This window comes from Canis lupus, chromosome 7 (genome assembly GCF_011100685.1).
Source record: "Canis lupus familiaris isolate Mischka breed German Shepherd chromosome 7, alternate assembly UU_Cfam_GSD_1.0, whole genome shotgun sequence".
NCBI classification, from domain to species: Eukaryota; Metazoa; Chordata; class Mammalia; order Carnivora; family Canidae; genus Canis; species Canis lupus.
This window is the reverse complement of record NC_049228.1, coordinates 66,439,143-66,457,438: the sequence shown is the minus strand read 5'-3', so window position 1 is coordinate 66,457,438 and position 18,296 is coordinate 66,439,143.

Genomic DNA, 18,296 nt, shown 5'->3' with positions numbered 1-18,296 from the left:
TGCTGATAGTATGTTAATGCTAATTTTGTGCTAGGTTTTTCTGATTATTTTATAAATCTAATGTAACTCACAAAGGGATTTTTTTAGTGGCCTTGTCGTACTGGAGTGCTTAACTTACCAGGTTCTATGCTAAGCCCTTTACATGTTAACTTCTTTTAACACTTTGAACAACTGTGTAGCAGATGGTGTTTGCTCTTTTCAGATGGGTAGGTCCCACAGTTTTTGAGCACAATTTTAAAGTTGCATGGTTTTTAAGCAGCTGGAATTTAGATTCGAGTCTGTCCAAGAACCCTTTGTTCTTGACTAGTATATTGATTCTGGTGTTCATTCTGAAGAATGAAGAGGCTATAGGAGATACATCATTTTTCTAGAGAAAAGAGTGGGAGAACTTAGCCTTATGAGATACCAAACATTGTAAAATAGTAATATATAAGAAGAAATTATCTTGGTACTCATGCAATTTTCAGCCACATTTAATTTTTGATCAATAATTTTGTAATAGTGCTCATTGCTAGGAAAGTAGAAAACTATAGTGTAGGCTAATGGGAAGGAAAATGAAAACTTTATTTTGTGAAGTTATTTCAAAAACCTTAAAATTTTTTCTGCCTTAGGTCCAGGATTCCATTTGAGAGTCCCAAGGGAAAAAAAGTTGACAGATATTTGTCATAAAGATTTTCATACTGTTAATTTCTTTTCTTTTTTTTTTTTTTAAGATTTTATTTATTCACAAGACAGAGAGAGAGTCAGAGACAGGCAGAGGGAGAAGCAGGCTCCATGCAGGGAGCCCGATGTGGGACTCAACTCCTGGGTCTCCAGGATCACGCCATGGGCTGAAAGCGGCGCTAAACTGCTGAGCCACCCAGGGATCCCTATAATGTTAATTTCTTAATTGAAAGAAAACCCGTACATTCTTAATTAGAGGAATGGTTAAGTAAATTACTTGAAGAATAGATCTGGAGTTCTGTAAAGTTCAGTACTTAATTGTCTTGACATAAAAACATCACTTTCATTTGCTTCAACTTACTATTTCTATGCATTTTTAAAAGGAAATATTTTCAAAGCTGTACTTTAAAAATTGGCTAAAGGAAAAAAGTATTAACATAAGTACTATCACTTCAGCTACATTGTCTCTGAAAATGACATTGGTGAGTGTAGGCACAAGAGTTATTTTCCTTAAGTATTCGGTTAGTAAAACTTAAGGCTTCCTAGGAAAGTTTCAGAGACTCAAAACCTCTGGGCGCATGGTGTGCTGGTAAATGTTAAATGATTTGTAGCATTTGCTGATTCCTCTACAATGGCAATTTCAAACTACTAACGTGCTGTCAACTAGCTCACAAGATTTCTGAAACTTTGACATTCGGCTCTTTTACACTGGTATTGCACAGCCTAACCATCTCCCTACCTCCCCCAGAAGAAAAGCTCTTTTCTCTTCTTGCTTGAAGATTAACAGCTCATTGTTTATACCTGGGTTGGTCAAGTTGGCTCCTTATGTGGTCCTGCAGAATGAAGCTGCAGAGTTGGAGGTAGGTTTGGTGTGGTTAATTAATGCAGGTTCTGGGAGTCAAGGGGTGGATTATGGAAACAAGCAGATACTTTGCTTCAAGTGGTTGAAAAGGTCTAAATTTGTAAGCTTTCTGGCCAGCGCTCATTTCCTCATTTCCTGTACAGAATTTCCTCAAAATCATTTGTTCAGAGGCAACCTATACTCTCATCCTCTTAATGCTCTACTTTCCAACTTTTCCTACTCTGCTACCTCTGGCTGCCTGGTTTTAGCAACAGAGAAACGACCCCTTTCACTTCAGTTAAGTTGAGAGTGTACCAAGGTCTATATGACATGTCTCTTGAAGTACAGAATGATGACAAAAATTTTGCAGTATTTGGAAGTTGTGTTTGAATATGATTATTTTTTATTAAATGTTAGGAGTTACATTCCTGAAGAATTGGGAGATGCCATCTGAGCATTGGCATTGGGGATCCATGGATGAATGACAAACACCCACAGAATGTGGACCTTTTAAATAGTACTTTCTGGGGATAAGTTGTTTCAAGTGATAACTAAATTACCTGACTTGGTGTAGAGAATTATATTTATGTCAGTGGTGGAAAATATTTTGTAGTTCAAGTTAATATACCAGAATAACTGATTCTGAGTAATTTTATTGTAATTTTTTTCCTGTAGATTTTAAACCTTATTTTTTCTAAAATTTCATTTTTAATTCTTTGAACATGCTTGAATTGTTAACATTTGGGTATTATAAACAGCTTTAGTGACATGTAATTAACATATACAATTTACCCACTTAAAGCATGCAAATTCAATGGCTTTTAGTATATTTATACGGTTGTGCATCCATTCCCACATTTCATTATCCCCCAAAAGAAATCCATCCCCTTAGCTATCAAACTCCAATCTCCCCTTATTTGCCTCTAACCCTTGACAACCACCAATCTACTTTTTGTTGATTTAAATTTGCCTATCCTAGACATTTTGTATAAATGGAAACAATATGTGGTCCTTTGGGACTGACTGCTTTGACTTAGCATTATATTTTCTTTCTTTTTTTTTTTTTTAAGATTTTATTTATTTATTCATGAGAGACACACAGAGAGAGAGAGAGGCAGACACACAGGCAGAGGGAGAAGCAGGCTCCATGCTGGGAGCCCGATGTGGGACTCAATCCTGGGTCTCCAGGATCAGGCCCTGGGCTGCAGGCGGCTCTAAACCGCTGAGCCACCTGGGCTGCCCAGCATTATATTTTCAAGGTTAATCAAAGTGTAGCATGTGTCAATACTCCATTTATTTTTTTCCCTGCCCCAGTACTTCCCATGGTACAAATATGCCACATTTTCTTTGTCAGTTGACAAACATTTTGGTTATATCTGTTTTTGGCTGTTATGAGTAATAACTACTGTGGATATTCATGTACAAGTTTCTGTGAACATGTTTGCAGCTTTCTTGTGTATACACCTAAGAGTGGAATTACTGGATTATGTGATGACTATGTTTAAGATTTTGAGAAACTGCTAGACTATTTTCAAAGTGGTTATAACATTTGATGTTTCCATCAACAGTGTATAAAATGTATAAAGGTTCCAATTTTCACAGCATCACCAACAATTATCTTTGAATAATACTTTTAATTATTTTAAATATTAATATTTTTATTCTGTGTTGCCATAACAGTAGGAAGCACAATATTCATATTGTGCCAAATTAAAGATACTAAACTACCTATTGGCTTTGCAGGGCAATTTTTCTCTCCGATCACTGCTACATTTTAAAACATGACAATCATTAAAATCACTGTAGGACAGCATTTCCACCTGCATAAAATGAGGCTCAGGAAAATTAAACATCAAATAGCTTTTTACCTACATCTACCCCAGGACTAGTCTGGTGAGGAACAACCGCACTAGGTTGGCCTGTCCCTGAGAGAGGACATGAGAAGACATCCAATAAATATCTTGATGACTGAAATAGAATTTCAACAAGCTATACGCTTTCAGAAACAAAGCCTGCTTATGAGCTCTTGTTCCAAATCACTCCCATAATCTCATAATAATTATCTACTGGCTGTTTACTCTAAACTGTCTTCATAGTGACAGAGCTGGCCAGTTGAGGGAGAGAGCTGTCCCTGAGCCTTCCACTCTGGGGGACCTCTCAGGTTAATTTGATTCATCTGAAGAAAATCAGCCTTTCTCTCCACAACAAGGAAACGTTTTCATTCTAGAAGCCAAAATAACCAAAAGAAGGCAACTGACAAGGATTTCCAAACCTAGAGCTTGCGTTTTTTGTCTTGATCTGAAGGCAATTAATGGTCATTTAGCAACTATTACCCCACCACCACCACCCCCAGCAAAAGCCTAAGTCAGGGAGGAGATTTCACAATTTCAGTGAAGATACAGGCGTTTCCAATTAACAAGAGTCACACATCTGCTTGTCAGACTGATATATAGCCCTGCATAATCTGAATCTGGGCTCTATTCTGTGGTTTTAAGATGTGAGCCAGGGTCTGGCATTTGTATAATTTCCCCATAACTGCCCAATTAAAGCATTTAATAATTGTTTTTGTTTCTTCTTGCTGGAAGTAATGTACGTCATCTGAGGGATTTTGGCTAATATGAATCTCAATGTGCTTGTAGATTAAAGGAAACCAATAAGCTTTCAGGGGAAACCTTATTAACTTTCTCCAAAGAAACAACCAATGAGATGCTTACATACAAAAATTTATTATAATGAATTGGCTCACACAATTATGGAGCCTGGTAAGTCCTATGATCAGCCTCCTGCAAGCCGGATACCTAAGAAAGTCGGTGTTGTACTTATATTCTGAGTCCAAAGACCTGAGAACCACTGGTGTGAGCCTAAGAACTGGGAGAGTGATGGTGTAAGTTCTAGTCTGAGGACAGAAGACCTATATGCAGCTCAATCAGAAAGCAAATTCAGCCTTCCTCCACCTTCTAATCAGGCCCTTAATGACTTGATGTCCACCCAAATTGGGCAGAGCAATCCCTCTCCTCAGTTGCTAATCTCATCCCAAAACACCTTCATAGACACACCCATAAATAATGCTCAACCAAATATCTAGGTATCCTGTGACCCAGTCAAATTGATGCATAAAATTAACCACCAAAGAGACCGATTGTTTACATCTTCTGTCTTGATCAACTCCTCTCACTTGCATATCTACTTACTAGTCACCTTCACCTCTGATCTAGTTTCTCCCACCCACTAAACTGCAATCTTCCCTTTCAAGAGTGTATCTTCTATGTATATTTACCCTTTTTTTGTGTAACATTGACAGTCTCTGTGTGTGTAGATGTTTTGTTGGCAACCAACTTAGAAAAAGCAAACATTCTGCTGAGAACATACTGTATTTCAATGAGAAGCATGTTTATTTAGGCCAAGGTCTTTCTGGATCATTATTTATTTTGGATTTATTGTGGATTATATTTCAGTAAGAAATAATATGCTTGAGTTTCCTAGTCATACTTTTATAATAGGTTCCTAATCTTTACTAAATATTATCATAAAATGACAACCCTCAGGGAACATCCATGGAAATTTTAACCTAAAAATTATCTTTCATATCAGGGCAACGTGTCTTTCTCTTTTCACATTCCTGCCTAAGCCCATGAAATAGAATAGAGCCTATAAAATACTGAAGGTCAAAGAGACTTGGTCATTTTGTGTACCTCACTTTCCAAGGAATCCTGATCTTCTCCAGGGGCATCTGCTGAAAGGCAGACATAGAGGTGAGGTACTCGACATTGTGTGGCTTTCTTTTTTGTGTAAGATCCACAAATTGGGTAAATGTGTTCTGTGCATTCAATTATTTGCATAAACCTGTCCTAAAGTGTGCATTGAAGGAAGAGAGGCATTCCAGTTTATCTTCCAATCCAAACTATGTTCTTTGATCTAGTTTACCGTGATAAAACTGATAATCTAACTCCACTTGTCTTAATCAATTTGATTCAAAACCCAGAGGTAGTTGATTGGCACTTTGAGACCCCAAAACATCGAATTATATAGATAGGATCCTAATAAATAAAATTGATCACAAATTCCTGATGCAAAAATGTGATATACATCTGTCTATGTGTTCCTGCTTTATTTAAAGATGGACTGAGGTTAACTATGAGCCAGAACATGGAAAATACAAAACTTTGGAGACCTCAGGTTAAATGGGTTCCAGAGCATACACTGCTAGTCACTTACCCAATATCCATTCTTTGCTCTTACCAACAGAACCCAATTTTGTTAGAAATATGTTTAGGGGGCACCCCCGGTGGCGCAGTGGTTTAGCGCCGTCTGCAGCCCGGGGTCTGATCCTGGAGACCCAGGATCGAGTCCCGCGTCAGGCTCCCTGTATGGAGCCCGCTTCTCCCTCTGCCTGTGTCTCTGCCTCTCAGTCTCTCTCTCTCTCTGAATAAATAAATTAAAAAAAAAAAAAAAGAAAATAAAAGAAATATGTTTAGGGCAGCCCCGGTGGTGCAGCGGTTTAGCGCCGCCTGCAGCCTGGGGTGTGATCCTGGAGATCTGGATGGAGTCCCACATCAGGCTTCCCGCATGGAGCCTGCTTCTCCCTCTGCCTGTGTCTCTGCCTCTCTCTCTCGCTCTCTCTGAATAAATAATCTTTAAAAAAATAGAAATATGTTTAGCATTAAAAGCTTTATTTACCTGCCCATCTTTATCTGGCCTTCCTCCCTGAATTACAGATGAAAGGACTAGAAATGTAGCAGCTATCTTATCGGTGAGGAAAAGTCCAAGAAATCTAGGCCCTGACATTCTTGATGTGTTAAGCTAATGTCAGCAACCATCTTTCTCTGAAATTTTGTTCTGCAAGAAAAGACTATTCCTTTTTGTTCTTTTTTTTTTCATCATTAAAGTACTTTTAATATCAAAATGATTCCTCCATTGTATAAAATGAGATCAATTTGTACTTGACATCCAGCTTATACAAAGTGCTTAGCAAAGCACCTGGTAAGTGGTCAGTGAATATACTGCACTAGTTAAAAACAAAAGTCCATGGGGTGCCTGGGTGGTTCAGTTGTTAAGCGTCTGACTCTTGGTTTCAGCTCAGGTCATGATCTTAGAGTCACGAGATCAAGCTCCACATTGGGTTCATGTACAGCAGGAAGTCTGCTTGGGACTCTCTCTCTGCCCCTTCCCCTCACCAACCCCATGTGTGCTCTCTCTCTCAATTAAATAAATCTTTAAAAAAGAAAAGAAAAGAAAAATCAAGTCAAATAAAAAATCCATACCATGGCCTCTGAGGCCCTACTTGATGGGCCTCTGACTTCCTCCTCTCAGGATCTTAGCCCACTACACTCCATTCATAATGCCCTCTTTCTGCTCCTGGGACATAACCAAGCCTGTTGATACATCAGGGTCTTCACACTTACTGTCCTCTCTGCCTGCAGTCCTTTCTTCCCCGATGTTCGAAGAGTTGGCTCCTTCTTGACATTCAGATCTCAGCTCAAATGTACTTCCTTAGAGAGGGCGTGCTTTGAGCTAATAGATATATAGAGAATTCAGCACCCAGCCATGAATACACACTCTTTAGAGGTGCATAAGGAACATTTACAAAAGTAGACATGAACTGCTTTAACAATCAGTATGATACAGACTAGGTTCTCTCCTTTTTGTTCTTTTAAATACTTATTTATTAGAGAGAGAGAGCATGAGCAGGAGAGGCAGAGGGAGATGGAGAGAGAATCTCAAGTAGACTCCACACTGAGTGAGGAGCCCATTGCAGGTCTCAACCTCAGGACCCTGAGATCACAACCTGAGCTGAAACCAAGAGTCAGATGTTTAATTACCTGAGCCACCCAGGAGCCCCAAGGAAAAAAATATTTCTTTACAATAAACCAGTAGGCTAGTTTTTCTATTCTCTGTTGCTAAATGTCAACAGGTTCTTTTTATTATTTTTATTTTTATTATTTTTTTAAAGATTTTAATTTATTTATTCATGAGATACATAGAGAGAGAGAGGCAGAGGCACAGGCAGATGGAGAAGCAGGCTCCATGCAGGGAGCCCCACATGGGACTCGATTCTGGGTCTCCAGGATCACGCCCTGGGCTTAAGGTGACGCTAAACCACTGAGCCACCCGAGCTGCCCAACAGGTTCTTTTTATGTTTTTTTTTTTTCTTAGGATTTTATTTTTTTAAGATTTTATTTATTTATTCATAAGAGAGAGAGAGAGAGAGGCAGAAATATAGGCAGAGGGAGAAGCAGGCTCCTCACAGGGAGCCAGATGTGGGACCTGATCCCTAGACCCTGGGATTACACCCTGAGCCAAAGGCAAATGCTCAACCACTGAGCCACCCAGGTGTCCCAAGATTTTATTTTTAATTAAAATGTAAAATTTTATTTTTATAATCTCTATAACCCAACATGGGATGCAAACTTAAAACCCGGAGATCAAGAGTCACATGTTCTGGGCTGCCTGGGTGGCTCAGTGGTTTAGCACCTCCTTCAGCCCAGGGTGTGATCCTGGAGACCTGGGATTGAGTCCCACATTGGGCTCCCTGCATGGAGCCTGCTTCTCCCTCTGCCTGTGTCTCTGCCTCTCTCTCTCTCTGTGTCTCTATGAATAAATAAATAAAAATTTAAAAAAAGAGTCACATGTTCTTTTTTTTTTTTAAGGATTTTATTTATTTATTTATTTATTTGAGAGAGAGAACGCACAAAAGAGGTAGCTATAGAGGGAGAGTGAGAAGCAGGCTCCCCGCTGAGGAGGGAGTCCAATGTGGGGCTTGATGCAGGACCCAGGGATCATGACATGAGCTGAATGAAGATGCTCAACTGACTGAGACACCCAGAATATGCCCCCAGAGTCGCATATTCTGACTAAGCCAGCCAGGTACCCTAATGGGTTTAATAAGAAAGAGCACTTAAATTCTGTGCTATAATATTATTCTTGCCCATCTTTTTTTTTTTTTTTTTTTAAGATTTTATTTATTTACTCATGAGAGACACACAGGGAGGCAGAGACATAGGCAGAGGGAGAAGCAGGCTCCCTGCAATGAGTCTGATGCGGGACTTGATCCTGGGACTCTGGGATCACGACCTGAGTCAAAGGCAAACACTCAGCCACTGAGCCACCCACGTGTCCCTATTCCTGCACATCTTGTTTGTTCAACTGCCTTGATAGGGCAAGATGAAACATTAACAGTGACTCTACGTACTATGAAAGCTTTAAGTCAAGGTTGGCAAGCCTTCATGTATGTGTCAAAAAGCACACAAGCTTATAGCAGAATAAACAGGTTGTGACAATGCATCCCCTATGCTTTGAGAAGTGAAGCACCTATAAAAACAAGGGATGTGCTTGATACCCGCTTGCTCAACAGTTTTTAGTGTATTACTGCACTGACAGTTCTCAACAGGATTTTGAAATGGTTTGGTAGATGATGATTAATTATATTTGCCCTAGAATGGGTGCCCACTAGTGGAATTATGTGCCACTTTCATTATGGCTCTACCTTTCAAACATAAGCAAAATAGAACGGTACATTGAACCCCCATAGAGTTATTACCCACCTTCAACAGTTATCAACTTCTGGACAAATTTGTTTCATCTGTGCTATCACCCATCTCCCCACCTTTACCCCCACCATTACCCACTGAATTTTTTTGGAGCAAATCTGAGGTATTTGATCTAGAAATGTTTCCATATGTATTCTGAACAATAAGGGCTATTTTAAAAATATATAATCACAGTATCATTCTCATTAAAAAAAAAACTATCAAATATCTGAGCAGTGTTCAATTTCTCCAATTGCCTCATAAATGATATATTTGCAGTTGGTTATTATTTTCTTACTTCATTTTTTTTCTGTAGTTTATAAAGTCTCCTGGGATGGAGCCCCACATTGGGCTCCCTGCTCAGCGGGGAGCCTGCTTCTTCCTCACCCTCTGTATGCCTGCTCTCCTGCTTGTGCTTGATCTCTCTATCAAAAAAAATAAATAAAACCTTAAAAGAAGGAAAAGAAAGAAGAAAGAAAGAGGAAGAAAGAAAGAGAAAGAAGAAAGAAAGAAAGAAAGAAAGAAAGAAAGAAAGAAAGAAAGAAAGAAAGAAAGAGAAAGAAAGAAGAAAGAAAGAAAGAAAGAAGAAAGAAAGAAAGAAAGAAAGAAAGAAAGAAAGAAAAAAGAAAGAAAGAAAGAAAGAAAGAAAGAAAGAAAGAAAGAAAGAAAGAAAGAAAGAAAGAAAGAGCCTCCTGACTTCATTTTGCTGTTTGCACCCCCAAGTGGTCTTTTAACAAGTTTCTTTGTCCCGAGTTTCCTGTTTTCAATCCAGTTGGATTGGTCTACATGAAGTTTAATTTTTTGCTAAAAATACTTCATAAGTGGTACTCATATTCATTTTCATTCTCGTGTTCTTTCTTAAAGCAATGTAACAATGATTTTTGAAAAAGTCCCAGAGCCAGTCTCTGAGTTGGAATACTGGCTCTGGGCAGCTGGGGTGGCTCAGCGGTTTAGTGCCGCCTGCAGCCCAGGGCGTGATCCTGGGGACCCGGGATCGAGTCCGACGTCGGGCTCCCTGCATGGAGTCTGCTTCTCTCTCTGCCTGTGCCTCTGCCTCTCTCTCTGTGTATCTCTCATGATTAAATAAATAAAATCTTAAAAAAAAAAAAAAAAGGAATACTGGCTCTGCCCTTGAATGTTTGAGGGACCTTGGAAAATGTACCTAAGTTTTGTTTCCTCATCCATCAAACTGGAAAGATGTGTGGAGAGGATTAAAATAACAAATACATGTAAAGCACTTTGAATATTGTTTGGCATAATGTGAGATGTCAATAAAAGTTATTATAGGCAGCCCGGGTGGCTCAGTGGTTTAGCGCCTGCCTTTGGCCCAGGGCGAGATCCTGGAGTCCCGGGATGGAGTCCCACATCGGGCTCCCTGCATGGAGCCTGCTTCTCCCTCTGTCTGTGTCTCTGCCTCTATCTCTCTCTCCGTGTGTGTGTCATAAATAAATAAAATCTTTTAAAAAAAAGTTATTATAAATTTCTTTTTATAAATTGACATCCAGAAAGTGAGGATAATAAATATTAATTTTTGGAATATTAATACTTCAATCACAGTAATAATTAAAAATATCTTAAACATTTTATAGCACTTTTCTAGTTAATAAACAATTTCATGTACTTGATATAATTTGATGCTCATAACAATCCTCAGTGGTGGCATGGCATATTGTGCCCATTTTTAGATGCCTAAAGTAAACTTCAGAGAGGTTTATCTCTCAATATCTTTTTTGTAGGTTTCACAGCTCCTAAGTTAAAGGGACAGATCTTCCATCCGGTTTCACATTCCAAAATTAGGAATTTTTTTTTAACACTATCATACTGTTTGGAGAAAAATAATATGCTATTCTAATAGATTGACTCCAGTAATTAATTGATGGATCCTTTTTGCTGCATATTTGGCCATGATGGAGAGGTTTTAGTAACTGTGAAATCATATGACACTTCTTCAAAATACCCAGCTTTCCTAACATGGCTGAAGAATGTTAGGAACACGGTAGTTCCGCCAGCTGTCACCTTTGAGTGAGCAATTTTGGATTCTAAACAGACACATCTAACTTTTTACTCTTGGAGTTGGTTGCAGGTCAGCTACTCTGAAGTTTCTTTGGAGGTCTTTGGGATGGGGGCACCTCCTGTGCTCTCTGTCTCACTCCCAAAGAGTCAGGTAAGATGAAAGCCTGGGGAAATATTTCAACTAGAGATGTATAGAAGATGTAGGCATTGCTTTTGTCTACATCAGATTCTCTTAGAAGAGCATGTCTTTTTTTTTTTTTTTTAATATTTTAAGAGACACAGAGAGAGGCAGAGACACAGGCAGAGGGAGAAGCAGGGTCCATGAAGGGAGCCTGATGTAGAACTTGATCGGGATTCCAGGATCATGCCCTGGGCCAAAGGCACAGCCCAACCGCCGAGCCACCCACGTGTCCCAGAAGAGCATGTCTTAATTAGAGTAAAGAAGAATTGGAGTAGAAAGTCTAAAGAACTAAATATGAATAGAAATGATAAATTATCTACCATCAACTTCCTAATGGTTTCAGCTCAAGGTTTGGGGACATGGAGACCTTTCTAAAAGCCAAGATTTCCAACTCCACTGGCTGGATGCCTTGTAAGTGGCTCAAAACATGTAAGTGCAAAATATTCTAACATTTCAGCCGAGACCTAATTCCCTTTCCTTCAATAGTTTCCCTTTGGTTCAAGCAAATGCATGGGTTCCAAATACTCTTCAATTTGGGCAAAAGATATGACTTATAATGTAATAAACCTAAAAATCATATTCATTAATTCATAAATCAGGGAACCATTTTGTCCTGCCCTTACTTTCTGGTGATTGATTTTCTCTAGTTAATAGTGTTGATGAAAACCATGATTACAGATAGGCAATGGAGAAGCGAACTATGGGTACATTAAACATACCTATAATATTAACTCATACCCATCAACTAGTTTTGTCTTCTTCCTGCTGACATGGCTTGAAATTAGATGTAAGAGAAGATATATATTAATTTTCAAATGCTGTCTAAAATCTGCCCTGGTTATGTTTTATGACTGGTATCAACCACATCTACCTTTCAATTTAGGTTGCTAATTTTTTCTTAATTTTATTTTTAGTAGTAGAGTAAGAGGAAGGACAAATGGGGAACTAATGAGAAACTACAACAAATGAATTTCTGCCTCCTGAGAGATTCACTAAATTTTGTCCTCAGGGTTCTCCAATGGTATGCATCCTCCCCTGTCACTCTGAGGAACTAGAATTTCATTTACATTGCCCTCCTTCTTTGTACCAAGGAAGCTGAACAAAGTCACCCAGAGGTCATTGAGACATGAAGTTGAGATTGAATATCACCTCTGCAAAATTCAAGTCTGATGAATAATTAACTTAGGTAAGTTGGAAGAATACAATTTTTATAGAAGGGAAATGATTTAAATGGATTTGTCTTTAATTTGCTTTCTCCCCTTTTTCTGTAACTTAGTTTACACATTCCTTCCGGAATCCCTTTGCTTCCATCTATACCCCTCAGAAAATATTATCTTTCCTTTAAGGTCTCATTATCTTCTCTGTGAAGCTCCTCCTAATCCTTGTTCCCATCATCATAATATTTTTTCTCTTTTATATCCCTGGAGCACTTTGTTCATCTGCTATAATATTTATCAAAACCTACCTTGAGGGGCATCTGGGTGGCTCAGTTTGGCGTTGGACTCTTGGTTTCCGCTCAGGTCATGATCTCAGGTCATGGGGTCCAGCCTCTCATGGGGCTCCATGCTCAGTGGGGATTCTGCTTCTCTCCCTCGCTCTCTGTCCTTCCCCCCTCCCCCATGCACAACGTTCTCTTTCTCTCTCATAGAGAAATCTTCAACAATGTAAAACAAAGCCTACTTTGATTTCACCATTTGCAAATTAATGTGTATAGATGTGTCTGACTTCACCATTATCATGGTTCTCGGTGTCCATCACAGCCTGATACTACATTCTGCACATACGTGAAACTCAATAAATGTCTGTTAAGTTTAAATGATTGCTAATTGTATCTTCTTGGATAGTATGAGACTGGATATATCAATAAAAATTTTGTAAACCTGGAAGCTTTTAGACAAATGGGAATTTCAGAAAGGGAAGGGACAGGAAACCCCTGGGATAGCTATAGTGAAGTACAGAAAGTTTGTGAAGAGAGAAAAATAAGCTCTATTACTATAGCTTTATTCATCATAACCAAGATTTGAAAACAGCCCAGATATCTTTCAACTAATGTTGTGGGAGTTTTTGTTTTTGTTTTTTAAAGATTTTATTTATTTATTCATCACACACACACACAGGGAGAGAGAGAGAGAGAGAGAGAGAGAGGCAGAGACACAGGCAGAGGGAGAAGCAGTCTCCATGCAGGGAGCCTGACGTGGGACTCGATTCCAGAACTCAGGGATCATGCCCTGGGCCAAAGGCGGCACTAAACCGCTGAGCCACCCAGGCTGCCCTCTTTCAACTAATGAATGGATGAACAAAGGGTGGTATATATTTATGATGGAATACTAGTCAGATAAAAAGGAATGAATTCCTGAGTTAAGAACTATAGATGAATTTTAAATGCATTTTTTAAAAAAGATTTTATTGGGATCCCTGGGTGGCGCAGCGGTTTGGCGCCTGCCTTTGGCCCAGGGCGTGATCCTGGAGACCCGGGATCGAATCCCACGTCGGGCTCCCTGCATGGAGCCTGCTTCTCCCTCTGCCTGTGTCTCTGCCTCTCTCTCTCTCTCTCTGTGTGTGTGACTATCATAAATAAATAAAAAAAAAATTTAAAAAAAAAAAATAAAAAAGATTTTATTTATTCATGAGAGACAGAAAGAGAGGCAGAGGCACAGGCAGAGGGAGAAGCAGGCTCCCTGCAGGAAGCCCAATGTGGGACTCGATCCCAGGACCTGGGGATCAAATCCCTGAGCTGAAGGCAGATGTTCAACTGCTGAGCCACCCAGGAATCCCATTAAATGCATTTTGTTAAGAGAAAGCAGCTAGACCCAAAAGGTTTACACAATACATAATCTCATTTATATAACACTCTGAAAAAGGCAAGACTAGAGAGAGGAAAATAGATCAGAGTTTGTGGGGGAGAAAGGAATGATTTTCTACAACTATTTATCAAGGCAGAATTAGATGAGTGATGGAAAGATCCCATATAGAACTGTGGTGGTGGACCCACCACTCTATGTATTTGTTAAAACTCATGAAACTGCCACAAAGGGTAAACTTCATATAAATTTTTAAAAATCTACTAGGAAAAAGAAAAAAAAGAAGAAAAATCTACTAGGATGTGGAGAGGAGGATGAAATGCACATGATGATAAATTTAACTGTATTACAAATGAGTCACATAACCACACTGAAAGGAGTTAAGTAACTGAAAAACTCTTTTGAATGGATATTGTAACACCTTTTTGTAAAGACAAAAAGAGCATTATACGAACAAATGTACTCTACTTAGTAAATTGGTTTGTCACGAGGTATAGTATAGGATTTCTGAAACTATAATCTATTTGTATGATTCAACAAATTAATAAATAAATATATTATAGATAATCAGAGACATGTATCTCACTGGGAAAAAAGAGTTCTAGATAAAGAGGGGGAAGCTAGAATTAATTCTGTGTTGCTAAACTGGAGTCAGAGGTATCAGTATGGACTCTTGTTTATTTAAAGATGATAGATACGTTTAGATGTACATGTATTTGCATTATATATTAATTTTTTCCTAACTCCATTGAGAGAGGCTACAAGAGTGGGGTCCTAGTAGCAAAGAGCATATCTAGCATCTAGGTCTTAGTTTTTAAATGCTATTCTTTAAATAAAAGAACCAGGACTCCTTGGTGAATTATTAATTCCACGGCTAGAGTAGTGAAAATACAAGATGAGCCTAGAGCATACTGGTCAAATTATTGCTTTTCACCATTTTTAAAATAATTCCCACATTTAGGTAGTTGAACGATAGAGCCAGAAAACGTATCTCTTTGTTACAGTATTACTTAGTACAGTATATCACAGTTCAATAATTCATAGCTTTAAAATGCATATGAGGGCAGCCCCGGTGGCGCAGTGGTTTAGTGCCGCCTGCAGCCTGGGGTGTGATCCTGGAGACCCGGGATCGAGTCCCACGTCGGGCTCCCTGCATGGAGCCTGCTTCTCCCTCTGCCTGTGTCTCTGTCTCTCTCTCTCTCTCTCTCTGTGTCTCTATGAATAAATAAAAAAATCTTTAAAAATAAAAAATAAAATGCATATAAAAGCAGAAAACATCATTTTTATCATCATAAAGCCCTTGAATATATAAATGCCAGTTTGTTTAGAGAAAAAACTTAAAAGCAAAACAATAAAATCAACTACATGCAATGATTCTTAACTGCATGGAGTATCATTGCTAGTGTCAATTTTGTATTGTAGGAGAAGACATATCAGTATCTACTGATGTATTAGCTTCTTTTCAGAAAACATTAGGTCCAAAATATTGTCTTGTGAGAACTGGAGTTGAAATAGCATATTTCCTAAGTATTCTTTATCACCTGACTTGGCAAATTGTCCTCGTTGATTCCAAATTAAGTTCTAAAAAGTTGAATGCTTACCTTGTGACCAAGGCTTTGTGAGGTTCAGAGTAGCTGTGAAATTTTACAAATTACCATTTTGACTGTAAAGTCAGTAGGGGAAACAGGCTGCTTTAACAGATATTATGATGTGGAGAGTGGTTGCAAAAATCTCTCCTCTCCCCACTCTCGATTTGCATCTGAAATCTATTCCATCAGACTCAGGGCCTGGTTCAAGTATTAGGTATTATTAATTAGTAATTAATAGGCAGACTCTATGCTGGCCCCAGGAGATAGAATAGAGAGCAAAAAAGGTATGTTTCCTGTCTTCCCTATATTTATAGATTGCCGGGGGAGAGCCAATAAGAAGCTATTAAAACTAAATGTGACAACTGCCATAGACAATAGTGACTTCTTCAACTTTCAGTAACCTCCAGAATTCCAGTCTTTCAAACTGTAGGTTACAAACCATTAGTGGATCTTAAAAGTGCATTTCTATAGTAATTTTTAAAAAGTAATAACAAAATTTATGCACAAAAGCAGAGAGAATGATACAGTGAGCCCCATACACCCATACCACAGATTTAAGAATAAGATTTTAGTTTTATTTTATATTTTAATGTTTTTATTTGAGAGAGAGAGAGAAAGAGCATGAGGGGGTGGTAGGAACAGAGGGAGGGGGAGAAGCAGACTCTCTGCTGAGCAGGGAGCCTGATGCTATGCAGGGTTCATGCGGGGTTCTATCCCAGACTCCAGGATCATGACCCGAGCCAAAGGCAGGTGCTTAACCAACTGAGCCACATAGGCACCCCAAGATCTTCATTTTATTTATTTTTTTAAAATTCATTTTATTTATTTATTTGAGAGAAAGTGACAGAGAGCATGAGCACGGAGGGAAGCAGATGGGAAGGGAGAGGCAGACTTCCCCACTGAGCAGGGAGCCTGACATGAGGCTCAATCCCAGGACCCCAGACGCTTAATTGACTGAGCTACCCAGGCACCCCCAATACTTTCATTTTATTTTTTTTAAAGATTTTATTTATTCATGATAGACATGGAGAGAGAGAGAGGCAGAGACACAGGCAGAGGGAGAAGCAGACTCCATGCTGGGAGCCCGATGTGGGACTCGATCCCGGGTCTCCAGGATCACGCCCTGGGCCAAAGGCAGGCGCTAAAGCCCTGAGCCACCCAGGGATCCCAATACTTTCATTTTATTTTATTTTATTTTATTTTATTTTATTTTATTTTATTTTATTATTTTATTTTATTTTATTTTATTTTATTTTTTTATTTAAAGATTTTATTTATTTGTTCATAGACACAGAGAAAGAGAGGCAGAGACACAGACAGAGGGAGAAGCAGGCTCCATGCAGGGAGCCCGATGTGGGACTCGATCCTGGGTCTCCAGGATCACACCCCAAGCTGCAGGTGGCGCCAAACCGCTGCACCACCAGGGCTGCCCCCAATACTTTCATTTTAAAAACGAAAATGAGAGCGGTACTTGGCTGGCTCAACTGATAGGGCATGTGACTTTCGATCTCAGGGTTATGAGTTCAAGCCCCATGTTGGGTGTGGAGCCTACTTTAAAAAAAATTAAAAAGAAAGAAAAAGGAAAATAGGATAGTTAAAAGAGTAAAATAGACCAGATAAGAACAATGGGCTACAAAATAGGAGTATATTATGCTATGAATATCGCACATAGTAAGAGAAACTCTTGTTCCATAAAATGTATATGCGTGTTTACTGAATTTAATATATAAAAAACATATATGACTCTGTCAAAAAGCAAAAAAGGAAAGCCCCAGTATCCATTTCTATTCCTATTGTGAATAGTTTGGTGATGACAATAAGCAACAGAAACATGAGGACTTAGAAAAAATTTACATATATAGAAACTTTTTTTTATACATAAACTTTTTTTGGCTGGCTTACAAGGTAGTATTTGCATGCTTATACTGCTGTCACTCAACTAATGTTGACTAAGGACCTATTTTGTTTCAGGAAATATGCTAAATCTGTGCATTATAGAAATGATTAAAACATAGCCCTTCTTTCTCAGAGCTTGCTAGTGTTTGGAGACACAGCTGGGGAGAATAGTCTATCTTCATGTAAAACAATCACACTTGAAAATCCTCATCTCATTATAACTTACACAACCACATGCCTCTATAGCTGTATTCAATTTTTTTATACTATGAGATCATATCATACATATGAATCAACAGATTGTTTTTCATTAAATAATATATCAGAAGCGTCTTTAAAAATAAGTACATAGTGTTATCTCATTCTTCTCAATGGTTATATAAGTGTGAATGTCATAATTTACTTATTTCCCACTAAACCAATTGTTATCCTAAATGTCTAGGCTGCAACAAACCTACGTCTTTTTTTTAAAGATTTTTATTTACTCATGAGAGACACACACACACACAGAGAGAGAGAGAGAGGCAGAAACAAGGCAGAGGGAGAAGCAGGCTCCTGTAGGGAGCTCAATGTGGGACTTGATCCCAGGACCCTGGGATCACGCCCTGAGCTGGAGGCAGATGCTCAACCGTTGAGCCACCCAGGTGTCCCCAAACCTATGTCTTTACACACTCTTGCTGGTTTTTCTATAGGATAGTCTTCAAAATGGGATTTCTAGATGTTTATTCTTGTCTTTTAATGCCATAAATTTTTTTCATTCCAAAATTTGCTCATTTACGTAACTTA